The following is a 24,357-nucleotide window of genomic DNA, read 5'->3' as shown; positions in this document are numbered from 1 at the left end:
AGAGCTCTTCCTGCCCAGGTCCCCCCATAGAATCTTATTCCCTTTTCCATCTAGATTGGGGGTGTAAGTTCAGTCTTCCTCAGGCTGAAGTTCCCTGGGTAAGTCAGTTGGGCCTGAGGATGGACTAGGAGATGCAGTAAGTAAGTCTGCTGGGTCCCATAAGGACCAGGGGTTTGGCTTTGCCCTATTAGAGGACAAAGGAGCATGGCAATCCCAGTGGAGGCCTTTGGGCATCTGGATTGGAGAGCTTTAGAGGGTCCTTCCCAGCACCTCTGACATCACCCCTACAGGCATTTTCCTCCTCTGCTTCTAGGAAGTGGTGCAAAGAGGGCCACTCCACCTCCTGTAGGCCTGGACAGCTCATGTTGCAGGCCAGAGAAGAGAAGACACTTGTACTAAGAAACAGTATGTTAGTAGAGAAGAGGGACCAGAACCCCAGCACCCTACCTCCACCATCAGTATTCCTAGGTGTTCCCTCCTTCAAGCTCAAGACGATTGTGGAAACTGAACACTCATGAGCCCACAAAGGAGTCAGTTGTAATAGTGGGACTCCGAGCACTGTACCAGCTATTCTCTTGGGCTTTCCTGACTCCTCTACTAGCCTCAGACATTTCTCAGCGATAAGAATCTGCCCATTTGTGAGTCATTTAGAATATTTCATGGGGAGAAGCGGTCCAGAATTTGAACGAGGTCCCGGGAGGGTACTGAAGTGGGGTCAGCAGGCAGCCACACTGACATGGGAGGCAGCAGCCCCTGGCATGGCTTATCTGCACTCTGTTGTGTAAACCCCAGCAGGCTTGTGAGGTGGATAGGATCAGCTCATTTCCCAGCTGGGGAATCTGAAACTCAGTGAATGAAGTGAAGTGATGGGCCTAGAGCTTTCCAGCCAATTCTCACCCACATCTGATCTAACGCCAGTGGCGTCCTCTCTGTGTGCCCAGGCTGGGGCATAGAGAGGAAGATGGTTCCCTGCCCTCAAGGAGCTGCTGAGAGAATGAGATGTAAGTCAGAGACATAAAAGGGAGCAAGAGCTACTGAGCTAGGTCTCAGTGCTGTGAGCACAGATGCTAGCCATGCCAGGAGCCCGGGAGAGATCAGTGCAGCTAGAGCAGTTAGGGGAAGGTGGGTGAAGTTTGTATAGGAAGAGGGAATTGGGAAAAGCAGGCATAGCTAAGGGTGTGTGTGTGGTGGAGGTGACCAGGTGGTGGTCAGGAAGGCAGCTGTCCAGGGTGCTGAACAAAACAGCACTCACGGGACTTTTCCTCAGCTCCCCCTGTCTTCCTGGAGCCTTGGAGTGTCCTTTCTCATGTCTGAGCCTCAGTTTGCTCACCTAGACAACTGGAGTACCGGAACCTACGTCACAGCCTTGTTGAGAGGATAAAGGAAGGTCACAGAGGATCGTGCTGAGCACGCAGCCTGCATACAGTTGATACAGGCATTGAGAGTGGTGGCCTGTCTGGGGCGTCTCCACTCCCCTTCCGTGTCCCCCAGCCTTTAGGCCTGGACACCTCGTGTTGCAGATGGGGCAACTGGGGACCAGAGTGGGGAAGATACTTGTGCCAAGAAACACAGCGTGTAAGTAGAGGAGGACCAGAACCTCAGGGCCCTACCTCCCACTGCCAGTATTCTTAGATGGTGCCTCTCCCTGGCTCAAAGCTTATGGAAACTAGATACCTCTGGGGACTCAAATAGTGGGAGTCCAGGCAATGGACACCTGTTCTCTTGGGCCTTCCTGACCGCCTCCCCACCGCCCACCTAGCCTCAGCCCCCTTATCCTAGCTCTGGGTTGAATTTCATCTCTCTTTAACCACACCCTTACCCGCCCTGACCTCATACGAAGGTGCTTCTCAAGCCCTGTTGGCAACATCAGGCCTCCAGGGTGCCCCATCTCACCAGGGAGACGAATGCTTTGAGCAGGGGTGGAATGAGGCAGAGGGCTGCTGGAAGCCGCAGGAGAGAGATCCCTCGCCCTCCCCTGCCTCTTACCTCCTCATCTTCTCAAACTGCCTGACCCCCTGAGTCCTGGGCGTGGGACAACTTGAAGCCACTGGGAGGGGAGCCAGGAAGACTTCACCCCCAAAGACCTCTCTCAGGCCTACTGATTATGCTTGAGATACCCTCCAACTTCAGCCCCATGAGCCTGTTCAGCCGTTGGCATCTCCTTGTTCATTAGAAACAGTCCTAGGTGTGAGTACCAGCCTGGCCATTCCCATCTGTGACCTTGGGCAAGTATAATATAATCCCCCGGAACCTGTTTCCACATCAAGTGGGAATAATAACAACTACTGCCTGACATTGTTGTGCAGTTTCACCACCGTGCCTCCTTAGAGCCCGAGATCTCCTGAAACCTGGCATGTGGGTGAGGTGGGTCCTGTGGGAGACAGGCGGGGGGAGCTGCAGGTATAGGCCATACTCAGCACCAGCGTCTTAAACACTGGGATGGCCAGACTGAGCTGCCACCATAGCCACTGTGTAACCTCTGACCTTGCTACCTCTGACCTGACTCTGGAAGGTTCCCTCCCCCAACCCCTACCCCCACCCCACTCACCCAGGCTCAGGAGTGGTCACTTGGAGTTATGCTGAAAACATGGGGCAACCCGTAGACCTTGGCCACTGGTGACACCCACCTCACCTACCGCCGTGCCTGCAGCTGGCCCGAGGCTCAGACCTCAGTCAACCCTCCACCAGCTGGTCCAGCCAAAAAGAGTCTAGGAGAGGGGCGGGCTTGCCCTCAGCTCCACCTCAGTCTCTCTGGGCACAAAGTGCTCACACAAAGCCTAGCACAGGGTAGGCGCTCCAAATTCTTAAGCTATCATTATTATTATTGTTATTAGTAGTAGTAGTATTAGTACTTAGTAGTATAGCAGTCCCATTTCACAGAAAAGCAAGGTGAGGCCCAGAGTAGTTGAAAAGCCACCACCTCTGTAAAGCCTTCCAGATTGTGCCCCTTCTCCCAGAAGTGGCTCTTCCTTCCTCCTGCCTTGTTTGTTTCTCTCCAATGTTCTTGGTTGGCTAGGGCCCGACACACAGTGGGGTAGGTTCTGAGGTGGGCGGGGTGAGTTGGAGGAGCAGCTCACAAGGCTATGGGTGCTATGAGGAGGCCTGGGCCCAGGAGGCCCATCTGCCCAGGGACCCTCCACTCGAGTGAACCCCATTCCCCAGCCCTCACTCCCCTCCTCGGGCTCCCCTGCCGGCCTGCTAAATGATTAAGGAGTGCTAATACGTGTGCTGAGAGCAGGGCCTCTGCTGCCCCAGCAACCTGGGCCTCTGCTTCATCCTCATGTCTGCTCCCTGGGGGCATCTGCCGTGTCCCTCTGTGATGTCCTCCTTCCTCTCAGCCCCTTCCCCACTGGGTCCAGTGGGCAGAATTCTCACCTCCCTACATTTCTACTAGCCGGTTGGCAGTTGAACTCAGTCCAGTAAGAGTGAATTGAGCAAAAGTGTGTGTGAGACACTGGGAATGCTGTGAGGACTAGAGGAGACTCCACCACAAGGGACGGGAAGGGGGCAGTCATCCACGGGCACCTACTGTGTGTGCATCCGGGCATGGGGCAGTGCTTTCCTGACCAGGCCACTGAGAGATGGGGTCTGTCTCAGTTTACTGATGAGGAGAGTAGGGCCCAGGGGAGTGAGGAGGCTGCTGGCGAATGCTCCGTGTGACGGGCTGGCCTTGAGGAACCAAAAGGGAAGAGCTGCCCCTGAGCTGACCCAGGTGGCTCCCATCAGCGGCAGGGAGAGTCTGGAGGCACTTGGGCTGCTCTGGGCTGTGGCTGGGCCCTCGGGAGCCCACACTCTGAGGAGGTTCTTAGTGCCCCAGGAGCACAGGGCAGCCTGAGGTTACTGTATGGGGCACCTGCTAGGGCAGTCATGGGCCTGCTTCTCCCTGCTGGGGTTCCCTGCCTTCTGCCCTTCCCCTAGCTCAGACATCTTAGGGGGCTCAGCCCAGCTCTGGGTCCTCCTGATGTGCCCACTCTGACCCCTCTCACCCTCTGGCCCTGCCTGTGTGCCCCTTCGTCTCCTTAGGTGGGGCTGTTGACCTTGTCATTCCTCACCTGTGCCTCTTGCGCCCTTTCCAGCCTCTTGCCCACGGAGGAGAACTCCATCGTGAACTTGCCTCCGTCCCCTCACACTTTCTCTCTGGCTTCCCACCCCTGCCTTAGAGGAAGAGGAGTTTTCACTGCAAGCTGAGGCTCCTCCCTGCCCCCACCGTGATCCCCCCCCTCACCCCCATCAGGTTTCCCCTTTCCACAGCTCCCGTCTGGCTCGCGCCCCTGCTCGTTCCCCAGCTCTGGAGGGTTACCTGGATCCCCCAGCCCGTGGTCATTCCCGATCACTCCTGCAGACCCTTGGGCTGTAGCAGAAGCCCTATAGCACCTGTCACTAATGGAGACAGACAGCAGCCCTGGACTTCTGCCCACCCCATGTGGCCATGGAACTTCCTGGGCAGCACTTGTGGGACTCAGTTTCCCCTCTGTTGAGTGAGCCAGAACAATGCCTGGAACAGAGTAGGCACTCGAGAAGTTCTTGTTGAATTAATGAACTAAGTAACTAATCCCTGAGGGCTGGGCAGATCAAAGTAACTGATGGATTTAAAAGGGCTTTGCAGAGTCGGACAGTGTTGTTTGGACACGAGCAGCCATGATACTCAGCGGGCGTTCCTGCTCCCCACCCAGCTAGAGCCATTTGACCTTTGCCTCTCCCCACACTGGTCAGCCCTGCTCCTCTTGACCCCTGAGACCCTTACTGGCCTGAGCACCTCCAGCGCCTCAGTACTGTGCCAGGAACCCAGCACTGAGTCCCAGCTCTACGCTCCTCTAACCTGGCCCCAGCCCTGCCTTGTGCCCTGGCCAGCCTGCAGGTGGTCTGCCTGCCACCCTGCTCTTGCAGACTCATGGCCTGGAATTTCTGGCTTCCGGGCCCGGCTTCCCTGGTGCTGAATGTGTTACCGTGAGTGATGCCCTTCAGTGGACCCAGTCCATGCCTGATCTTGGTTTCCTCCAGCCCTCGCCTACTAGCCTGCAAATCTGGGCAGTCCTGAGTGCCAGTCCTGCGTGTGAGAGGGCTTGGGGAGGATGGGAAGGAGGAAATGCTTCATCCCTAAGGTTGAAGGGCCCACATGTAAACCACCACCGGAGAATGGCAGAACCCAGAAGCTGGGATTCTGGCTGTAGGAGATACCCGGGGTGGGGGGGCGGTCAGGGAGGGTTTCCTGGCAGAGGTGGTGGTGCCTATGGGGGCCAGTGAGGACGAGGAGGAGGGGATGAAGAGGAGGGTTTCACCCGTGGGCAGAACAGCGTGAGCAAAATTGTCCTGGGTGCCCACTTTGTGCTGGCTCTGTGCCAGCTTCCCACCCCCACCGCACAGCCTTCGGGTTCGTATCATCAGCTCCATCTAACAGGCAGGGGCACAGAGGTTCAAAGGGGGCAGGAGCTCACCCAGGGTCACCCGCTATCACTGAGGCATTGTCAGGCCTCGACTCCACGTCTAGCATCTTTTCAGACTCCTTAGTGGAGGGAGAGTCTGGGGAGGAGGGGGCGGGATGCTGGCACCTGCCGCAAGCATCACACAGCTGGTGACTGTGACTTTCCGGGGAGGGGGTGTGGGATGGGGGGGTGGCTTTCCTAGTTGGTCCTGTTCTTCCCTCCCCCCACCCCCGTGGAAGAGCCCTCATGATGAGAGGTTCCCACCGTGCCCCCTTTCTGGAGAGGCCGGCAGTTTGCCTTTTCAGAGGATAATTCCCCATGATACAGAGATATTTAGCCTAATAGAAGCCGACAGATCATTCAGGGCAGTAATGCACTCCGGCTTCAAGCATTTAGTTTCCTCAGCCTGAACTCCCAGATTAAAGGCTCCTTGCCTGCGCCTGCCCCACAAGGATGCCTGTGACCTTGACTGCGGTGATGGGGTAGGTTTCTCCCACCCTCCTTCCCTCCCCCTCCTTTGCTGGCTTCCTCCTCTCTCCCTTTCTCTCTTTCTTAAAAAAACAAAGGTATTTTTCTTCTTAAATATTCAGTTGAGAGGCTGTTGCTTAAACCCTGCATGCTCTGGGGACAGGCCAATTGCGCTCAGCTGCCAGTGGGGCACGGGAACCCCTGGCGAGCCCGGAACACTCCCACAGCCACGTGGGGCCAGCGGGTATGCTGTACCTGGTGGGCGGTCTGGGCAGCTGGACCCTCCAGCCTGGCCTGGGCAGACAGAGGCCCGGCAGATGGCCTTGCCCAGGGATAAAACTGGCCCCCTACTTTCTCTGCCCGCCTCCCTGGCCCAGGGATCTGACCTGACACCCTCGCTGACTGGGGGCTGCTAGGGCAGGTTTCTTCTGCTCCTTGGACCTGGGCATCCTGGGAAGGACCTAGGGGAGACTAGTAGCTAAACTGGAGGAGCAGATGGCTGCAGAGGTGGCACTGGAGGGCCTTTCATTGATCAAGACAGTGGTTTCTGCAATTGCCTCCTGGCCCCTGCAGGGTCCACTTGTCAATTCGTCTGTCCCTGCTGCTCTCTGTCTTGTCTTTGTCTTGCCTTCTGTCTTCCTCTCTCTGCCGCCCCTGTCCCTCTTTCATCTGCTCACCAGGCTGCCTATTTGAGCTTCCTTGCACTTCTGTGGAGGCAGCAGGGAGCATGGAAAGCACAGGGTATTTCGAATCAGCCAGTCCTGGGTTCAAATCCTGGCTCTAGAACTTACAGGCTGTTTCTGTTCGGTTTAATATTTTGAGTTTGGGCAAGTTCTTAATCTCTCTGAGCCTTCATTCCATCATCTGTAAAGTGAGATGCTGATACTTGGCTCACAGGAATATCCTGGGGTTCAGTGTGTGATGTGACATGGAGTGGTGCTAAGGGGTGGCAGCTTTCCTGCCTCGGTGGTCCCAGTCTCCCTACCTCCTGACGCTCCCACCTCTCCTGCCCAGATGCCCTCTCTCTGACCCTCTGGCTAGGAAAAGGGAAGGTGTTCAGGAGGGATACCTGGCAGGTGGGCTCTGGTTCCCCCTGGATACAAGCTGCCTGTATAGGGGTGAGACAAAGAATAAGGCTGAGTGGGAGGGACCCTTCTCCTCGAGTTCATTTCCTGGGCAAAGCCTAGTGTCTGGTCCTGGGTCTGGTTTGAAGGATCCAACCTAAGGGACTGTGGCAGTACTACCAGGGGAATGAGACAAAAGGGTGGGAGAGCAGGGCCTCTGTAACCTGGGAGGAGAAGGCTTCTGGGCTGGGACTCCCCTCCCAGGTTTCAGTGGGGTGGTGTGCAAAGAGAGCCTCTAACCTTCAGGGATGGGGAGTTGTGGCAGCTGGACAGGAGCCCAGGGTGGAGGGGAGATTCCTGTTCCCTCCTTCTGAGGCAGGGGTGGCAGGATGACCACTGGAGTGCAGGAGGGGAAGGCCCCTAGGTCTGGGGCTGACGTGCTGGTCGGACCTCGAGCTGGTCCCATTCCCTCTCTGGGCCTCAATTTCCACACTTGCTAAATGGGGTTAATCATCCTGCCCTATGTTCCTCATGGGGTGGGCAGAAGATCCAGTTAGAGAATAGATGGGAATGTGTGGTGATCTATAATGTAGTAATAATAATAACAACTATTATTGTGGCCATTATCTTGCCTTCGTTTCACTCTCTGTAAAACCCTTTTTGATCCACACAATCTAGCCCTGATTCATGTGTGAATAGAATTAAAGAACCTCATGGCTGAAGGCAACCTCCCATTTAGTGCAAATCCCTACCCAAAATATATGTTCTCTAGAACTCTGCTTGCATGCCCCCAGGGACAGGGAGCTCACTACTCCTCATGCTGAAGAGAGATCTCTCTTCCTGGAATCTTCTCTCACTGGGCCTAGCTCTGCTCTCTGGGCCCATAAATGCCAAGTGTCTTTATCAGGAACCTGAAGTCCTGACCAGGCCCCCCGAGGCTTTCCCAGGGAACACGGGTTCCAGGCCCACCTCCTCCTGTCAAGCCCCTGTGAACAGACCCCACTGTATCAAAAATCTTCTAGACAGTTACCTTGACGACTGACATGGCTATCTGGAGGTGGCTACACCGTCTCCAGAGCTGGAGTGACTGGCTCACCCAGCCCCCACGTCTCCTGGCCACCAGGCTCCACAGAGGCCACGACTCCCTGGCCACTCACGGAGCTACTCACAGAACTCAGCCAGAGCCTAGTAACTCTCTCTTGTCCACTTTGGCCCTTTCCTAGGGCAAGTGGAGGGCTTCGAACAGGGGATCCTGCCTCCCTAATTGACCCCTCCAAGGTTGGACCTACTTTCGAAGCTCCATCCTAGTGTCTGCCAAAAGAGGTCGTTCCAGGCAGGGCCAAGGACCAGCTCTGCTGATGCCAGTGAGATTCCACCCCAGGGACCAGTCTGACCCGCTATCCCGCATTCTTGGACATGGTTATGTAGCTAACCACTGAGGAGCCCAGCCCATATTTTTCTGTCTCATCCATCAGGGATGTCACGGGGGCCTCGCTCGTGGCTGGTTGGAGCGCATGTCATCATTTTGAGCAGCCAAGAGAGGACATGCAGTTGTCCCGCAGGACTCTTTGGTAGTGAACTTCTCAAACTTACTATTGTCTTTCCTGGCGTCTGGGCAGCACTTCTAGACTCTCTATTGGAATAGATGTAAGCTTCGCAGTCTAAGCTTAGATTGGCTTTTTAAGCCCCCTTTTTATTAAAAAGGGGAGAGATGCTAATATTTATAAATGCCAGTTCTTGACGTGTATCATTTCAGCAAGTCTTCATCACAGCTCTCTGTGGGAGGATTGTGGTTACCACTTGGAAGATGAGGGATCTGAGCCTTGGGAAGTGAAGTAGCTTTTACCCAGGGTCCCACGGAGAGCAAGAGGTGGAGCTAGGACTCAGACCCAGAATTGTCTTAGCTTCAAACTCCTGCTGTTCCCAGATTCTGGGCCCTACCTCCCCAGTCCCCACACCCCTTGGTATAACTTTTCAGGTTCAACCAGAATGTTCTTTACAAGCATGTGCTGGGGGCCTGCTCTGGGCCAGCCCCTCTGCACCCTCCCTCGTCCCGCCCTGTCCTGTCTTTTTGGACAATCTTGTCTCCTGTCAGCCTGAGGGTGAGCCCCAATCTCTGTCCCTCCCTGTGTGCCACGCATAGGACCAGAGAACAGAGCAGGGGCTTGGGAAGAAGGATGCTCCCCGGGGTGTGTGTGAGACTCAGCGTGTGTGTGGGGTGGCAGTATTCCTGGTGGCTCATCTGCTGTTATTTTTTAATAGTTATTTAAATTTTTTTGTGGGGGGGTCTGGTAGTAAAAATAGTACGTGTCTGTGGTAGAAGATCTAGCAGTCATACTTGATTCCTTTTTCTTACCCTCACCTCCTCACATCCAACTCATCCACTAACTGCCGATGAGTTGTTTTTTGCTATAACATATATCCTGCATCTGTCTGGTCCCTCCCTCACCCTAGCCCGAGCCTCATCTTCCTGTCTTGGGTGACTGCGACAGTCAGCCCACTGGTCCCCTGCTCCTGTGCCTGTTCCCCTTCAATCCGGGCTCCACTCAGCAGCCCAAAGGAACTTTTCACAATGAATAAAACATCCCAGCACTTCCCAGGTGACTCTTCCTTGCACTAGGGATGAAGTCCGAAACTTTACCTTGGCCTTCAGGGTCCACCCTCCCTCTGTGGCCTCCTTTCCTGCTGTTGCCCCTACCTCTGCCCATCTCATTCCGCGTGCTGTTGCTCCTCAAAAACACCAGGCTCCTTCCCAGCTCTGCTCTTTTTTTTTTTTTTAATATTTTATTTATTGGCTGCATTGGGTCTTTGTTGCTGCGCACGGGCTTTTCTCTAGTTGCGGCGAGTGGGGGCTACTCTTCGTTGCAGTGTGCGGGCTTCTCATTGCGGTGGCTTCTCTTGTTGCGGAGCACGGGCTCTAGGCGCGCGTGCTTCAGCAGTTGTGGCGCACGGGCTTAGTTGCTCCACGGCATGTGGGATCTTCCCGGACCAGGGCTCAAACCCGTGTCCCCTGCATTGGCAGGTGGATTCTTAACCACTGCGCCACCAGGGAAGCCCCCCACACTGCTCTTTGCCTTGCTCCTGCTGCTCTAGGAGTGACTGAGTTCTTATTGTCCACGTATAAATTCAGATGTGACCTCTGCAGAAAGGCCTCCTCTGATTCTCCAGCTAGAGTGACCCCTTAGCCTCATCCCAGGTACTCTCTCTCACATTACCAGGCTCGATTTTCTTAATTGCACTTGTCACTCTTTGGAATTATCTTGTTCCTTTATTTGCTTATTTATTTGCTTATCATCTGTGCCCCCCATCCCCATGAGGGGTACTCCACTGTATCTCCAGCACCTATAGTATACTTACTATATAGTAAGTGCCCAATAAGTATTTGGTGACAGAATGAAAATAACAGAGAAAAATGTAAAGGAGAAATAGAAATACAATTGTGGATATGGTAGCAGTTAATAATGTAATAATTGGTGTGTGTGTGTGTGTGTATAAGCCGGGGATCACCTGCCCTTTTAATTATAGGCTTGAGGGTGCCTGGGCCTGAAGCATTGCACATATGGGAGACACACATGTGCACATGTGGGCTGTATGCATGCACGTGCATGTGCACACACTCGTTTCCCTGTTCAGTAGCAGTGTGACCTCTGACGAGGTCTTTTACCTTTGGGCCTCAGTTGCTTCACTTGTAGAATGGGGCTGCCTGGGGCTGGAGGCAGAGGACTGGATATCTTGGCCTCTTGAGGTCAGCCCCGGCCAGCGACAGCAGCACTGCAGGCAGCTGGCGCTCTGAGGCCTGTCTGCTGGCCTGCTGTGCTGTGCCAAGGGGTGCCAGGAGGTGTTTATTGAAGTCCACCTCCGTACAGAGCTGCTCCCCGCTGCCCTCTGAGGTGAGGATCTCACCCAGGCAGGAGGGAGTAGTCCGAGGTCAGGAAATTGGCAGGAGAGCCTGGAGACGTGAGCGTTGCTGCCAGGAGGTGGATTACATTCACAGTCGAGGTCTCTTGGATGCATCAGTAGCTGCAGTTTGAATGTTTTCGTTTCTGTGTATGTGTTTTTCTAAAAAAATTTTTTGATACCATGTTTTACTTCTGGAATTTTTTTTCTTTCAATTGCTACAGAAAGAATTTCCATGCAATTAAAAAGGGAAAACACACACACATCTGTATTTCTACTGCTCCAAGTCAACAGCTGTTCCCTCCCTGCCCCCTTACCCTTTTCCTGTGAAGACAATACTGGAAGCTTGCAGAACATGTGGGAAGTAGAAGTGGCCCTTGACCTCTGTGCCTCAGTTTCCTGATCCCAAAAATAAGAGTATAAATTGCTCCTCGTACAGTTGTTGTACAGACCACATGGGCCAACATTTGTAAAGCACTTAGAATGTGTTTTTGTTAAACAGGATGAGTTAATTAATAGAAAAGAAAGGGCACCATTAATGCCACCATCATGGCACAAAGAGGCAGCAGTGGAAGTCTGTCCTTAGAGTCAGAAATCAAGAGTTTGAGCCCCGACTCTGCCCTCACTCCCCATGTAACCTGGCATATGTGTGTGGCTTCTCGAAGCCTCAGCTCCTGCATCTGTAGAATGGTTAGGAAATCTGGAGGTCGTGATGCTGCGGTGCGGGCTGGGGGTAATAGATATAAGTGGGCTCCGTGAGCCCAGAGACCTGCACACCGCTGCAACCCAGCCCCACCCTCATCCATTTTCTGTTTTCTTGCTCAATATTGTTAGGTAAACATTGCTCTGTTCTGCTACCAGTCTCTGTGTTTATCATTTTTTTTTTTTGTGGTACGCGGGCCTCTCACTGTTGTGGCCTCTCCCGCTGTGGAGCACAGGCTCCGGACGCGCAGGCTCAGCGGCCGTGGCTCACGGGCCCAGCCGCTCCGCGGCATGTGGGATCTTCCCGGACTGGGGCACGAACCCGTGTCCCCTGCATCGGCGGGCGGACTCTCAACCACTGCGCCACCAGGGAAGCCCTGTATTTATCATTTTTAATGGCTGTGTAATATTCCATCCAACAGAGGTGTCATGATGCACTCTGTCATCTCCAGTGTGGGATGTTTAGGCAGCTTCCAGCATTTTGGTGTTATTAGTAACCCTGCAGTGAACAGCTCTGTGCCCAGAGCACTTCTTCTCTGATAGATGATTTCCCCAGCCAACCTCAGGGCTAGTCACTGAGGCTGCTTTGCGGGGGTGCTGGGGGCTGGGACAGCAGCAGTGTCTGGGAGAGTTAGGTCCCTTCAAAAGCGGCCTGATACCCTGCCCCAGGAGCAGCAGCTTGGGTAGTGGGGCAGCAAGACACTCCGTGACAGTGCTGAGCAAGATGGGAGAACATAAGGCCACCATGGGAAGGGCAGCGGGTGCCGTGGAGAGCGGGGGCTAGGAGTCTGAGGACCTAAGTTCTGGGTTTTGCCTTTGCCGCTCTCTATGTGACCCTGAGCAAATCCCTTCTCCTCTCTGGACCTCAGTTTTCTCTGGGTACTGTGGCCAGGGACTGCCAGGAGGTGGATTACGTTCACAGTCGAGGTCTCTTGGATGCATCAATAGCTTCAGTTTGAATGTTTTCGTTTTTGTGTATGTGTTTTTCTAAAAAAATTTAGAAATTTTTTTAGGGCAAGTGTTGGTCCAGGGCTGTATTATTCAATGTGGAAGCCACTAGCCACATGTGGCTATTTTGATTTAAATACAAATGAATAAAAGAAAAGGAAAAAAATCAGATTCTTAGTGTCACTATCCACATTCCAATATCCGCGTGTGGCTAGTGGCTACCGTATCGGGCAGCACAGGTACTGAACACATTCATCATTGCAGAAAGCGCTATTCGACTGTGCTGGTCTAGAGACGTTTCTAGAGATCCAATCAGCCCAGTGTTCTGTGATTCAAGATCTCTGTCATCATGCCTTTTTCTGGAGCCGGGAAGAAAGCCAGCATCCTTTAGATCAGAGGATTCATTAAGGGCCTAAAGAGGCTTAGTGACTTTCCAAAGCCCAGGACCTCTGGCAGTGTCCTGAGTCTGAAATATCCTCACCCTCTTTGTCTCCCCAAAGGTCCCAGCTTGGTCTCAGAGAGAAGCTGCAGAAGAGTGTGGGCCCCTCGAGGGGTGGCCCCCCAGCCAGGGACAGTGCCCAAGGGAGGCTGGTGTGAAGCCAGAGTAGTTGGTTTCCTGGTTCCTCAAAGAGGAAGGCACTTGGAGGGCCTGCACTGCTCTCTGCCTATGCCTGGAACGCCACCGTTCATGCCCTTGGGTTAAGCATTGTCCTCTCTAGGATTCTTTTAGAAGTCCAGACCAGATATCAAAGGAGGCGGCTGCCTCACTCAGTTTTGTCCTATTCTGGCTGCCCTAGGCCTAGTTCTGGGCACGCACTGGGAGAGGAACTGTGAGAAATGAGTCCACAGTACTGAGGGTAAAGCTCCCCCGCCCTCTCCCCACACCAGGCACATACACTCTGGCACATGGATTCCAGCCATGCCTGCCCCAGAGCCCTCCCTTCTCTTCAGAGGGAAGGCCTTCTACAGATGCTCTCCTACAGCCTCAAGGTACTCCAGGGGAAGGGGGCAGTAAATAGGGGAAATGAGATACAAGATGTGAGGAGGTGAAGGTAAACTTGGCTGACTTTGGTCTCACCTTTGTCAAGGTGTGGCCACCATCTGCCTTACGCCCTGTGCCCCTCTGTCCCCCATGTTAACTGTACTGCTCACTCTTGCTTCTCCTTTTTCTAGGGACCCCACAGCCATGTCCTGGCTGCCTTGAGTCTGCCTCCTGCCGGCGTTCCAGGGCTCTGGCCCTGTCCAGCCCCTGCACCTGATCCCACGCCTGTTCCTCACCTCAGCCTGCGCCGCAGGGACTCCTCAAGCTTCAGGACTCAGCAGGCGCAATAGCGGTCACGGTAGGTGGCATACCCACCCTGCCTACTCCCTAGCTCCTGGGGATGTCTGAGCCGTCTTGCTCTCTGGAACAGGAAGGATACATTTCTGAACACTGTCTCTGTCAGGATCCCTTTGGTTGCAAGTAGCAAAAATCTTATTTCAATAAAATTAAATGATCAGCTCATGTGACTGAAGTGTCCAGCGGTAGGTTGGGCTTCAGGCAGGGCTTGATCCAGTGGTTTCAACAATGTGAACAGGATCTGTTTTCTGTCTGTATGTCTCTGCTTCTCTTTTTTGGTGATGGCTCCACTCCTAGTGGCTTTTCACATGCCAGCAGTTTCTGGGGCAACATGCTACCAGGTTGAAATCTGGGGTCTGGGCTAGAGACAAAATCTGCTTTCCTGATAGAACAAATAAAAGTCCTGGGGTTGATCTCTTGGGCCCTATTGGCAGGATTAAGATCGTCCTGCTCCTTTAATTGGGTCCGCAGGGCTTGGAAACATGGATGGGCTGGGGATAAGGGTCTGTCCTTCCCCAACCATGTGACCAGGAATGAGGGGGAGAGTGTTTCCTAAAGGAAGCTCAGGGTCCTGCTGGCAGGAAGAGATGCCTCCAACTGGGGGAGGCAAATAACAAATGATTATTATAGATGAGTCTGCCCTATCCTTTTTTTTTTTTTTTTTTTTTTTTGCAGTACGCGGGCCTCTCACTGTTGTGGCCTCTCCCGTTGCGGGGCACAGGCTCCGGACGCGCAGGCCCAGCGGACATGGCCCATGGGCCCAGCCGCTCCGCGGCATGTGGGATCCTCCCGGACCGGGGCACGAACCCGTGTCCCCTGAATCAGCAGGCGGACTCTCAACCACTGCGCCACCAGGGAAGCCCCTGCCCTATCCTTTTTTTTAAGGCCCAGTTTAGGTCTCTCCTTCTCTAGGAAACCTTTGCTGACTGTTCCAGCCAATGGTTATTTCCTTTAGTTCATCCGCCAGCTCCACCCTTTTTACAGATGGAAAGCCTGAGGCTCAGTGTGCATTTCCTTATGAATACTCTATTGGTTACTGCATTAGTGCCAAGATGTGTTGCTCTCTTTGCCTTGGCTGCTAGGAAGCTCATAGCTGGTTCGTGGCCCATTTCTGATAAGTGCTCAGGATGCTGTGGCATGCAGTTGCTCAGTAGTCTTGCCATTGGCTTCATCTTCTTCTCTCTCATATTTTTCCCTTGTTCTGATCTCTTCTCTTATGTTTCAGTTTGTGCTGTTCTTAGCAGCCTCAAACTCTTTTAGAAGGAGGTGGGGTATAAATAACCAAGAGTGGCCATAAATGAAGCATTCAGTGCTGACTGCAGCCAAATGCTAGGCCTTTTCCTTTCTAGAAGCAGCTGGAGTGGGGGTCTCCCCAGGCCCAAGGCCAAGCCTGTCCTCAGGGCGGCACCAAAGCCTGACCGTGGTAGCCCCAGTACAATGCCCACCTTGCCCTCCTTGGGTTAAAAATGGCATCGTTCTGTTTCCCACCCTCTTCCCTTCCCATTCCTCATCTTATCAGAAGCTAATGAAAGAGGCTAGGAAACCCAACCCTCTGGTAATTAAATTTACTTAAAGGGTATTCAAGTGGAGTAATGAGAAGTTTAATGCAGTGATTAGATTTTTTCTTTAATTAATTAAAATTAGAACCATGTGTCTTTCCAGCAAACCAGCTTGACCCTCTGCTTGAGAGTAGCAGGCAGAGTAGTCGTAGAGGGTTTGGCTGGGTGAGTGGGGCTGCTGAGGGGCGGGCGCAGCCTTCTGCCCAGCTCCGATGCCCACTCAGGCCAGTCTCTGATTCAGCTCCCGTTTCTGAGCCCTGTGAGTGCCAGACCTGGGCTAGACCTGAGTCGCCCAGGGCTGAGGGATCCAGCAGTCCCCGCACCCAGCTGAAAACTGATTCAGGATGGAGGTTTCCGAGGAGGGTCAGCAAGAGTTACTTAAAGCAAGGAGCACAAAGGAGGGATTTCAGGCACTGTGATAGGAGGAGGTATTTGGGTGGCATATCTCACGGCCATGTACCAGCTGACACTTTCACCTTCATGTTCAGCCAGACCTGGGCCAGACCTCTGTTGGCACTGGATCCTCTGGGCTAATGGAGTGGGGACAGTGGGGTGGATAATAGAAAAATCTGCGCTAACTCACAAACCGCTTCTCTTAGGCTTAGGAATGCATTCATGCCAGAAGGCTGACTGTCCTGCTGTGTCTCTGAAGGCCAGTTAAGGATGCAAGGAAGCACTTCCTGCCTTGAGCCCCTTCTGTAGGAGTCAGGTGGCGGCTGGGGCATAGTGAGTATGGCAATCCCGGCATAGCCGCCTGGAGTGGAGCAGAGGACAGGCCTTGCCTGAGTAGAGGGTGGGCACAGTGGAGACTCAGAAGACAGGCCCCAGCACCCCAGGGATAGGATAGGTTGTTTTCAAAGCAGTGGGTAAGGCTGCGAGAAGTCCTGAGCCCTTCACGGTAGGGGGCAGAAAACTTCCTTCATTGAACCCTGACCCAAGTCCCACACTGAGCCTGGATCCTGGACAGACTGAACTTTGATCCCAGCCCCACACTGAGCCCGATCTTGTGCAGACTGAATCTTGATCCTGGTCCCACGCTAAGCTCTGACCCCAGCCCCACACTGAGCCTTGATCCTGGACAGACTGAACTTTGATCCCAGCCCCACACTGAGCCCGATCTTGTGCAGACTGAATCTTGATCCTGGTCCCACGCTAAGCTCTGACCCCAGCCCCACACTGGGCCCAGCATTGTCACGGATACTCAGTAGAGCAACAGGTGCCGGGTGGGAGGGGTGAATGGTCGTGTTTGTTCGTTCCCACTGCTAGCTCTGCTGCCTGTGGGCAGGACTCCTGTGCCAGACCCCACACTCTGCAATGGATAAGATGAATCAGATGTGGTTCCTGCCCACAGGGCTGGTGGGGGAGGTGGCAAGCAAGCATTCAATGACGGCCGAGTGATCAGAGTCGAAGTGGGCCTCACTTGAAGCCTTCCTCTGGCAGCAAGTGGGAGGGGGAGGTGCTGGAGATGGGCCAGTGGGGAAGCAGCTAAGATAGGGTCCCTGTGAGCGATGAGGAGGACGGCACCCGTGGGGGTCTTGGGGGTGCCTAGGGTGAGTGATTCTCCCCGCCTCCAAGAGCTGGCTGTGACTCCCCCAGGGCGTGCTCAGCTCCTGGTGAGCCAAAGGCCTCACCTCTGGGGCAGGTTGGTGGTGTGCTGGGCACTGGGCTGGCCATAGTACTTACAAGGAAAGCATTTTTATCCATTTCACAGAAGAGGAAATGGAGACGTGCGGGGACTTGCCTAATGACCCTCCGCCTGAAGTAGCCCAGTGGGGCATGGTCGCAGGTCTTACTTGTCTCCGGGCCTGCACACCACTGTTCCCGCGAGTAACTTGCCCTGGGAGGTAGGGGCTCCTCTTCTTCCAACTTCTCCACCCCGAACTGAGTGAATACGACCCGGGCACGGGCGGGGGCTGGTGGGCCTCGGAGTAGCGGGTGTGAGGAGGGCCTTGGCTGGGTAGGGGACTAGCCCCAGGAAGGAGGGTCTTCTCCTTCCTCCATCCCCACTCCTCCCCTCTCTGAATCCCACCCTCTGGATTTCTGCACCTCCCCCTGCCCCCCCAGTTCCCTCCTTCCATGGCTCAACCCCTTCTGAATAACCAGCCCTGGAGAAGCCACCCGACCAGTCACCTACCACTCGCATGGGGAAACTGAGGCCCTGGGAGGGGCAGGGACCTGCTCAAGATCGTGGGGCTCTGCCTCTCGTGTCTCTTTAAGGTGCAGAGTGTGAAATGACATTACCTGGAGTTTATACTTTAAACACAGGGATAGTATGTGAATACTTTTGCTGGGCTGGGAGGCCCTGTGGCTCATCTGCCCCCACAAGTTCACATCACACGGGCAGATGCCCCGCGAGCCACCTTGGCCTCCTTGGGCACGGCGCCCCCGCCAGACGCGGCCATCCCCCCTCCCTGGGTCCCAGGTGCTTCAAATCACTGTCTCATTGAATTCTCTCAGCAGTCTAGGAAGGTGCATGACTTTCTAGATGAGGGCACTGAGGTGGAGAGCTAAGCCACTGTCCTGCAGCTAACTGCAAAGGTGGATTTGCCTGCCAGGTTCCGATCGTAGGCAATCCACCCGCTCCAGAGTGCCCCCTCCTCACCTGCAGGCATCTGCCCCTGCAAGGGCCCCCAGCACCCCTGCCCCTGCATCCACTGCTGCTTCCCTACTTGTCCTGTGCTCTAGCCAAGACCAGTGACTCTTCCCCAATGCTCCGCACACCTGCCTACCCCCAGGCCCTTGTTCCAGCTGTTCCAGCCCCCCGGAGTTCCCTTCCCAACTCCATCTGCCCAGATCCCCTTCATCTTTTTAGGCTGGGCCCAGGTGCCACTTCCTTCATGGAGACCCCCTGTCTGCTTCATCCCAATAAGAAGCCAGGCTCCCGCTCCTGCGAGCACATTCCAACGGCTCTTGGCCTGTCCCTCTCTTAGGCTCCTGGCCTCCATGTGTCTGGCTTTACAGCACGTGGAGGGCAGAGTAGTCTCCTGGCCCCCGGCTTCCCTGGCCCGTTACCCCCAGGGCCTGACACACAGTAGGTGTGCGGGGAGTAGCTTGGGTACCCGCCTCAGGTGGGGCTGCAGGTCCACAAACCATCCCTTTCCTCAGCAGTCCTGGGTCAGCTGGCCCCCAGCTGCGCTGGTCCCAGCCCCCTTCCTCACCGCCGCCCGAGCTCCCTGAGGAGACCAGCTGCTTCCTTTAGCCCTGGCTGGGTGGCGTTGGGGGCTGGCTTCCAGGCCCAGCAGACCTCCCTGTGCACGCCTGACCTGCCCAGGTTCTGGGGGCAAGAACAAGACAAACCCCAACTTTGAGACTCCCAGGCAAGTCTTGAAGCCTGGCAGGTATAGCTACTTTGTGCTGAGCGCTGTTGGGGGGCTGCACGGGTGCCCTGCCCGGACCACTCACTGGCTCTGCTGATTGTTGGCTGTGTGACTTTGAGCAAGTTGGGTAACCCCTCTCTGCCTCAGTTTCCTCATCTGTTAAATGAGGTGATGACAGACCTTCCTAGGGTTGCTATGAGGATTGAAGAAATCAGTACAATGCAAGCATACAGCACAGCCCCGACACAGACACATGTGTGCTCCCTGGTTGTTGGCTGTCACCGTTGCTGGGAGGGAGAGAGAAGGCAGAGTGTGGGGGAATGTTCAGGGAGAGTTTCCAGAAGGTGGCGACACACGAGAAACGACTCGAAATATAAGGCACAGGAGGCAGGAAAGGACACTGCGGGAAGATAGAACCACAGGGACAGAGGCCCAGAGGCAGTCTGGGGGACTAAAAGGGAGCTGAGCTTGTCTATCTAGACTTAGGCAAAGAATGGGACAAGGGGAGACCTAGGCTGGTGGCACACAAGGGCTGTGTCCTGAGGGACCTTAGGGGCCACCCCGAGGAGTTTGGACTTTCTCTTACAGCCAGTGAGGGGCCATGGATGGAGTATTTTTCTTCTTTTTTCCTTTCCTTTTTTTTTTTTTTTTTACCACAAAAGCAATGTTTGCTCATGCAAAAATTGAAACAATATAGAAGTGTGTCCTATTAAGTAGGGAAGTTCCCTCTTTGCCCTTAGATCTCATTTTGCCGAGGTCCCACTATTGTTGGTCTGGTATGCCTCCTTCCAGAAGTTTTTCTGTGCTTTTATAAACACACTTATTGTATATTATCTGAAAAAAGAAATGGAATTGTATTATGCACATTACTCTACAACTTCCATTTACCAGTGTGTTGTGGGCATCTGTCAGTGTCACCGCATACAGATCTCCCATGTTCTTTTTAATTGTTGCCTAATACTCCATTGTTTGGACATAACGTAATTTATGTAACTAGTCCTGGGTTGATGGATATCTGGGTGGTCTTCAATTTTTCACTCTTGCAAATAATGCTTCAGTGAACATCCTTGTATATATACCTTGGCTGACACGTGTAAGCCTTTCTATAGGATAGACTCCTAGATGTGGAATTGCCAGGGCAAAAGGTATGCTTATTAAATTTTGATAGCTACTGTCACATTGCTCTTCCAAAAGGTTGGGCCACCCTTGGTATCTGCAGGTAGCCATTTCCCCAGCCATCCTCTCACTGAACATTATCAAGCTTTTTAATTTTTGCCGATCCAGGAGAACATCTCACTGTGGTTTCAACACTCACTTCCCTTCTCCCCAGTAAGGCTGAGCATCTTTTCATGTGGTTATTGGCCATTTGTATTTTCTTCTTGGTGAATTAACTATTCACATCCTTTGCTTATTTTTCTTTTCTTTTTGCCTTTTTCTTATTGGTAAAAAGGAGCTTTTAGTATATTAGGAATTTTAAAATGTTCGTCTGTTATCGTGTTGGAAATATTTCCCTTAGTCCGCTGTTTGTCTTTTTAACTTTGTTTATGGTATCTTTGGCCATACAGAAGCTTGATATCTTTATTCTGTCAAATCTGTCAGACTTCTCCTTAGGGCTTCTGAGTTTCACGTCTTGCTTGGCCAGGCTTCCTGGAATGCTTTTAAGCGGAGCGGGGGTGAGGTCAAATTTGTGACTGGGAAAGGTCATTCTGGTTGCCACTGTGTGGAGGGTGGGTGGAGGGAGGACTGCAAGCCAGCTGGGGTGGGAGTGAGGGAGAACCGGGAGAGGAGGAGTTTGAGAAATATTCAGGAATTGGCTGACTATGGGGAGAGGATGTGAGGGTGAGAGAGGGAAAGAAAGGACTCGAGAGTGACATCTGGGTGTTTGGCTGCGGACTGCATGGCTGATAGCACCACGAGCCTGAGTTAGGGACAGGACCAGGGAGGGAAATGCATGCCTGTGCACGTGAGTGCTCCCCCAGGCAGGGACATGTGGATATATGAGTACATACATGAATATACAGGTCCATGCCCATGTCCATGCTTGGAAGTTCTGGAGACTAGCACATCTGTGCTGTGGCTCCATGGCAGGGAGGAGGGGTGTCTACTTTTTGTGGAATTCCTGTTCTCTACCGAGTACTGTACAAGGCAACACATACACACACACGCACACACACACACACACACGCGCACACACTCACACATGCTCTGTAATCTTTACTGCCATATAAAGTATGTTCTACAGATAAGGAAGCAGACTCAGTGTAAGTAACTCGCTCAAGGTCACAGAGCTAGTGACTGTCAGAAAGGGGATATTTTGGACAACTTAGATCTAACCCCCCACAGACAGAATTCCTGCCAATGGCATTGAGGAGCCTTTCATCCATTTCTAGCCTGACCAACCCAGTTTCATCAGGGACTCTTAGGATGAGTGCTGGAACCTGACTGCCTGGGTTTGAAACTCAGCCCCATTCCTTATAAGGCAAGTTACTCCCCCTCTCTGTACCTCGGTATCCCCATCCTGAAAATGCACACAGTGACAGTACCACCTCCTAGGGTGCTGGTGGGCATTGAACATGTTCTTGCATGGGAAGTGCTTAGCCCAGTGAGGGCGGAGCTCTCAGGATGCTGTCTATGGTGACTGCGATGAGATGGTGATGTCTGTGCCCCTTTACCCTCTCCCATCCCTCTCCATCCTTCCTCCACTTGCCACCTCTCTCCTGTGCCAGCTCTTCCTCAATTCCCCACAGGAACTTCTTTCAATATTTGCCTTTGGGCTTCCCTGGTGGCGCAGTAGTTGAGAGTCCGCCTGCCGATGCAGGGGACACGGGTTCGTGCCCCGGTCTGGGAAGATCCCACATGCCGCGGAGTGGCTGGGCCCGTGAGCCTGCGCGTCCGGAGCCTGTGCTCCGCAACGAGAGAGGCCACAGCAGTGAGAGGCCCGCGTACCACAAAAAAAAAAAAAAAAAAAATTGCCTTTGAAACTTCTTCCTCTGTTTTCATCCCCCAAACCCTTAGCAGACAGTGAATTAAAGCCCAGTCAGTCAGCAAAAACCATTCAGGGGAAAACGATTCGTGTCGCGCTCACGGAATCCTCCCCCAAGCAGTTCTAGTCAGGCATTCTCCATGAGCCAATGCGTTCATCCCAACATTGCCCAGGCCTCTGGATACCAGACCATAAGGTCCAAATCTAAAACCCCTTCCTCCCTGAGTGGGGATCCTCAAGTTTACTTTCGAGCCAGGGGTCTGAGCTGACGCCAGCCCAGCCAAATCTCCACTCTAGCCGCAAGCCATCGCTGGATCCTTGACCCCAGGATGAGTAATTCTCAGGAAACTTGCCTGTAGGAAACAAAAGCAGAAAGCACAGCAAATTCTGGGCACAGTTCCTTACCGCTAGCATATCTAAGCAGATCCTGTGGTCATGAGGGTAGGTGCAAGGTGTCCAAGTTGTGTTAAAATCTCAGGTCTGCACCCAATTTAGATTTTCTCCTATGCTAAAAAACCTCACTGAAATCACCAAACTTATCATTATGGATTTCTCATCATCAAAATAAACCCCCAAGTAAATAAATCCCCAAATAGGGACTTCCCTGGTGGCACAGTGGTTAAGAATCCGCCTGCCAATGCAGAGGACATGGGTTCAATCCCTGGTCCGGGAAGATTCCCACATGCCGCGGAGCAACTAAGCCTGGGCGCCGCAACTACTGAGCCTGTGCCCTAGAGGCCGTGTGCCAGCCTGCGTGCCACAACTACTGAAGCCCGCGCACCGCAACAAAGAGTAGCTCCCACTCGCCACAACTAGAGCGAAAAGCCCACGTGCAGCAATGAAGACCCAACGCAGCCAAAAAAATAAATAAAATTAAAAAAAAAAATAACCCCCCAAGTAAATAAACCCTCGTGGTAAAGAATGGAGCAGTTATTGCCTGTTTCTTTGGGGGATTTTGTTTTCAGTTGAACTGTATCAGTCACACCCTTTTTTTTTTTTCTTCTTTGCGGTACGCGGGCCTCTCACTGTGTGGCCCCTCCCGTTGCGGAGCACAGCCTCCGGACGTGCAGGCTCAGCGGCTATGGCTCACGGGCCCAGTCGCTCCACGGCATGTGGGATCTTCCCGGACCGGGGCACGAACCCGTGTCCCCTGCATCGGCAGGCGGACTCTCAGCCACTGCGCCACCAGGGAAGCCCAGTCACACCCTTTTATTCTTAGCCAAAATGATGGCAAAACTTGCTTCAGTCCTTCCCAGGGAACAGCCACACCCAACTGCAGGCCCCCCACCCCCAAAGGCTCTGAGAGAGGATTTCTTACGACTGCTCTTTTAGAAGCCCCTGTCCCCAGGTCCCTGGGTTTCACCAAGTCCACCTTTGCCCAAGGGGCTTCTACACTTTAAACAACCCCACCCCTGCCTCTGATCCAAGTCCCCACCCCAGTACCCCTGCAGGGCGCCATGCAAGGCCACAGTTTCCAGCTACCCTGGCCCCATTTCAAAACCACAGGCCTTTGGATGCACGTAGACAAGGATTGACACCGGCATCCAGCGCTCGTTCTCAAGAAGTCTTTTTAATGGCCTCGAAGAAGCCGTATTGTACCAGTTTGGAGGGTGTGTGGCAGGAGACAGTGTATTTTACTGTAGCCAAATCTTACTTCTTGGAAAAGGCAAGAAGTCACAGGGGCTTTATATGAACTAAGGGCTTTCCCCTCAGATTGTCTACCAGCGCCCCACTCTTATCTTGAGGGAAGGCCTCTTCTCCCTATTCCCTGTGTTGTCCCACAGGATCATACAACATTCAAGGTGATCATTGCTAAAGTGTCAGTAAGTTCAAAATATAAACCTACAATTAAGCTTGCAGTGCATTGTCATTTGCGGCTCCAAGGCCCTGTTGGAGTTTCCTTCCCCCTCCCCGACCCCAAACTGTCCATCCAGGACAGACCAGTTTGGGGTCCAAGTGCCTTTCTGAGAGCTGGTCCCAAACCTGAGTTAGGGATAAAGCTCTAAAGACACTCCAGCCTTTGTTCTAAAGTCAAGTTCAAGCCCTTGAATGTAGGCCAAGGCCCCAGCTCTCATGGAGATGCTCCCAGCTGCCTCGGCTCACACCTCTCTTCCCCAGATGGGGATGGGCCTGCTAGTGGATCCTGCCAAAGGGCCTGGAGCTGCCCCCTTTCCCTTGCGAATGGGGAACCTTTCAACTTGGTGATTGAGATATTCCATCCCCCACTGAAATCCTAGTCATTTAGGGGCTCCCAAATGGAGCTTAATTCTGTCACCCAGAAAGTCATCCAAACGTGTTCTCAAACCATACGCCCCCATGTGGCCAGTGGGGGTGTAGGTAGCATAGTGATGTGCTGCACGAACAAGCTCTCTCTGAACTCTCAGTGATTTAATGCGACAAGGCTCCTTTCTTCTTTCTTCCTTTACCATACGAATTCACATTACATGTTCGATGTGGGAAGTGGGGAGGGTGGCAGCCTCTGGTCCATTTAGTCACACAGGGACCCAGGCTGACAGAAGCTCCACCATGTGGTAGCTGCCCCATCTGGAACCTGTGGCCTCCTTCAGCCACTGTGGCAAAGAAGAGAAAGTGGTAGAGGCACACACTGGCTCCTAAATGCATTGGCCCAGCAGTGACACACATCACTTTTGTTCACA

At 53.4% G+C, this 24,357-nt stretch overlaps 1 protein-coding gene across 6 annotated transcripts in view; it reads left to right on the top strand.

Moving 5' to 3' along the window:
* LINGO1 (leucine rich repeat and Ig domain containing 1) overlaps positions 1-24,357 on the top strand; it is a 202,715-nt gene that overhangs the window by 108,126 nt on the left and 70,232 nt on the right. For 5 of the 6 annotated variants that reach the window (XM_060293971.1, XM_060293972.1, XM_060293973.1 and 2 more), the window contains one exon: positions 13,676-13,842. The gene's annotated coding sequence lies outside the window, so the exon portion shown is untranslated. Of the gene's footprint in view, positions 1-5,730; positions 5,906-13,675; positions 13,843-24,357 lie in introns of those variants that run through there. The other variant, XM_060293975.1, reaches the window with a different exon arrangement.

Source organism: Globicephala melas, chromosome 2 (assembly GCF_963455315.2).
Source record: "Globicephala melas chromosome 2, mGloMel1.2, whole genome shotgun sequence".
NCBI classification, from domain to species: domain Eukaryota; kingdom Metazoa; phylum Chordata; class Mammalia; order Artiodactyla; family Delphinidae; genus Globicephala; species Globicephala melas.
The sequence above is the reverse complement of the archived record's forward strand: the minus strand, read 5'-3'. Positions and strand labels throughout refer to the sequence as shown.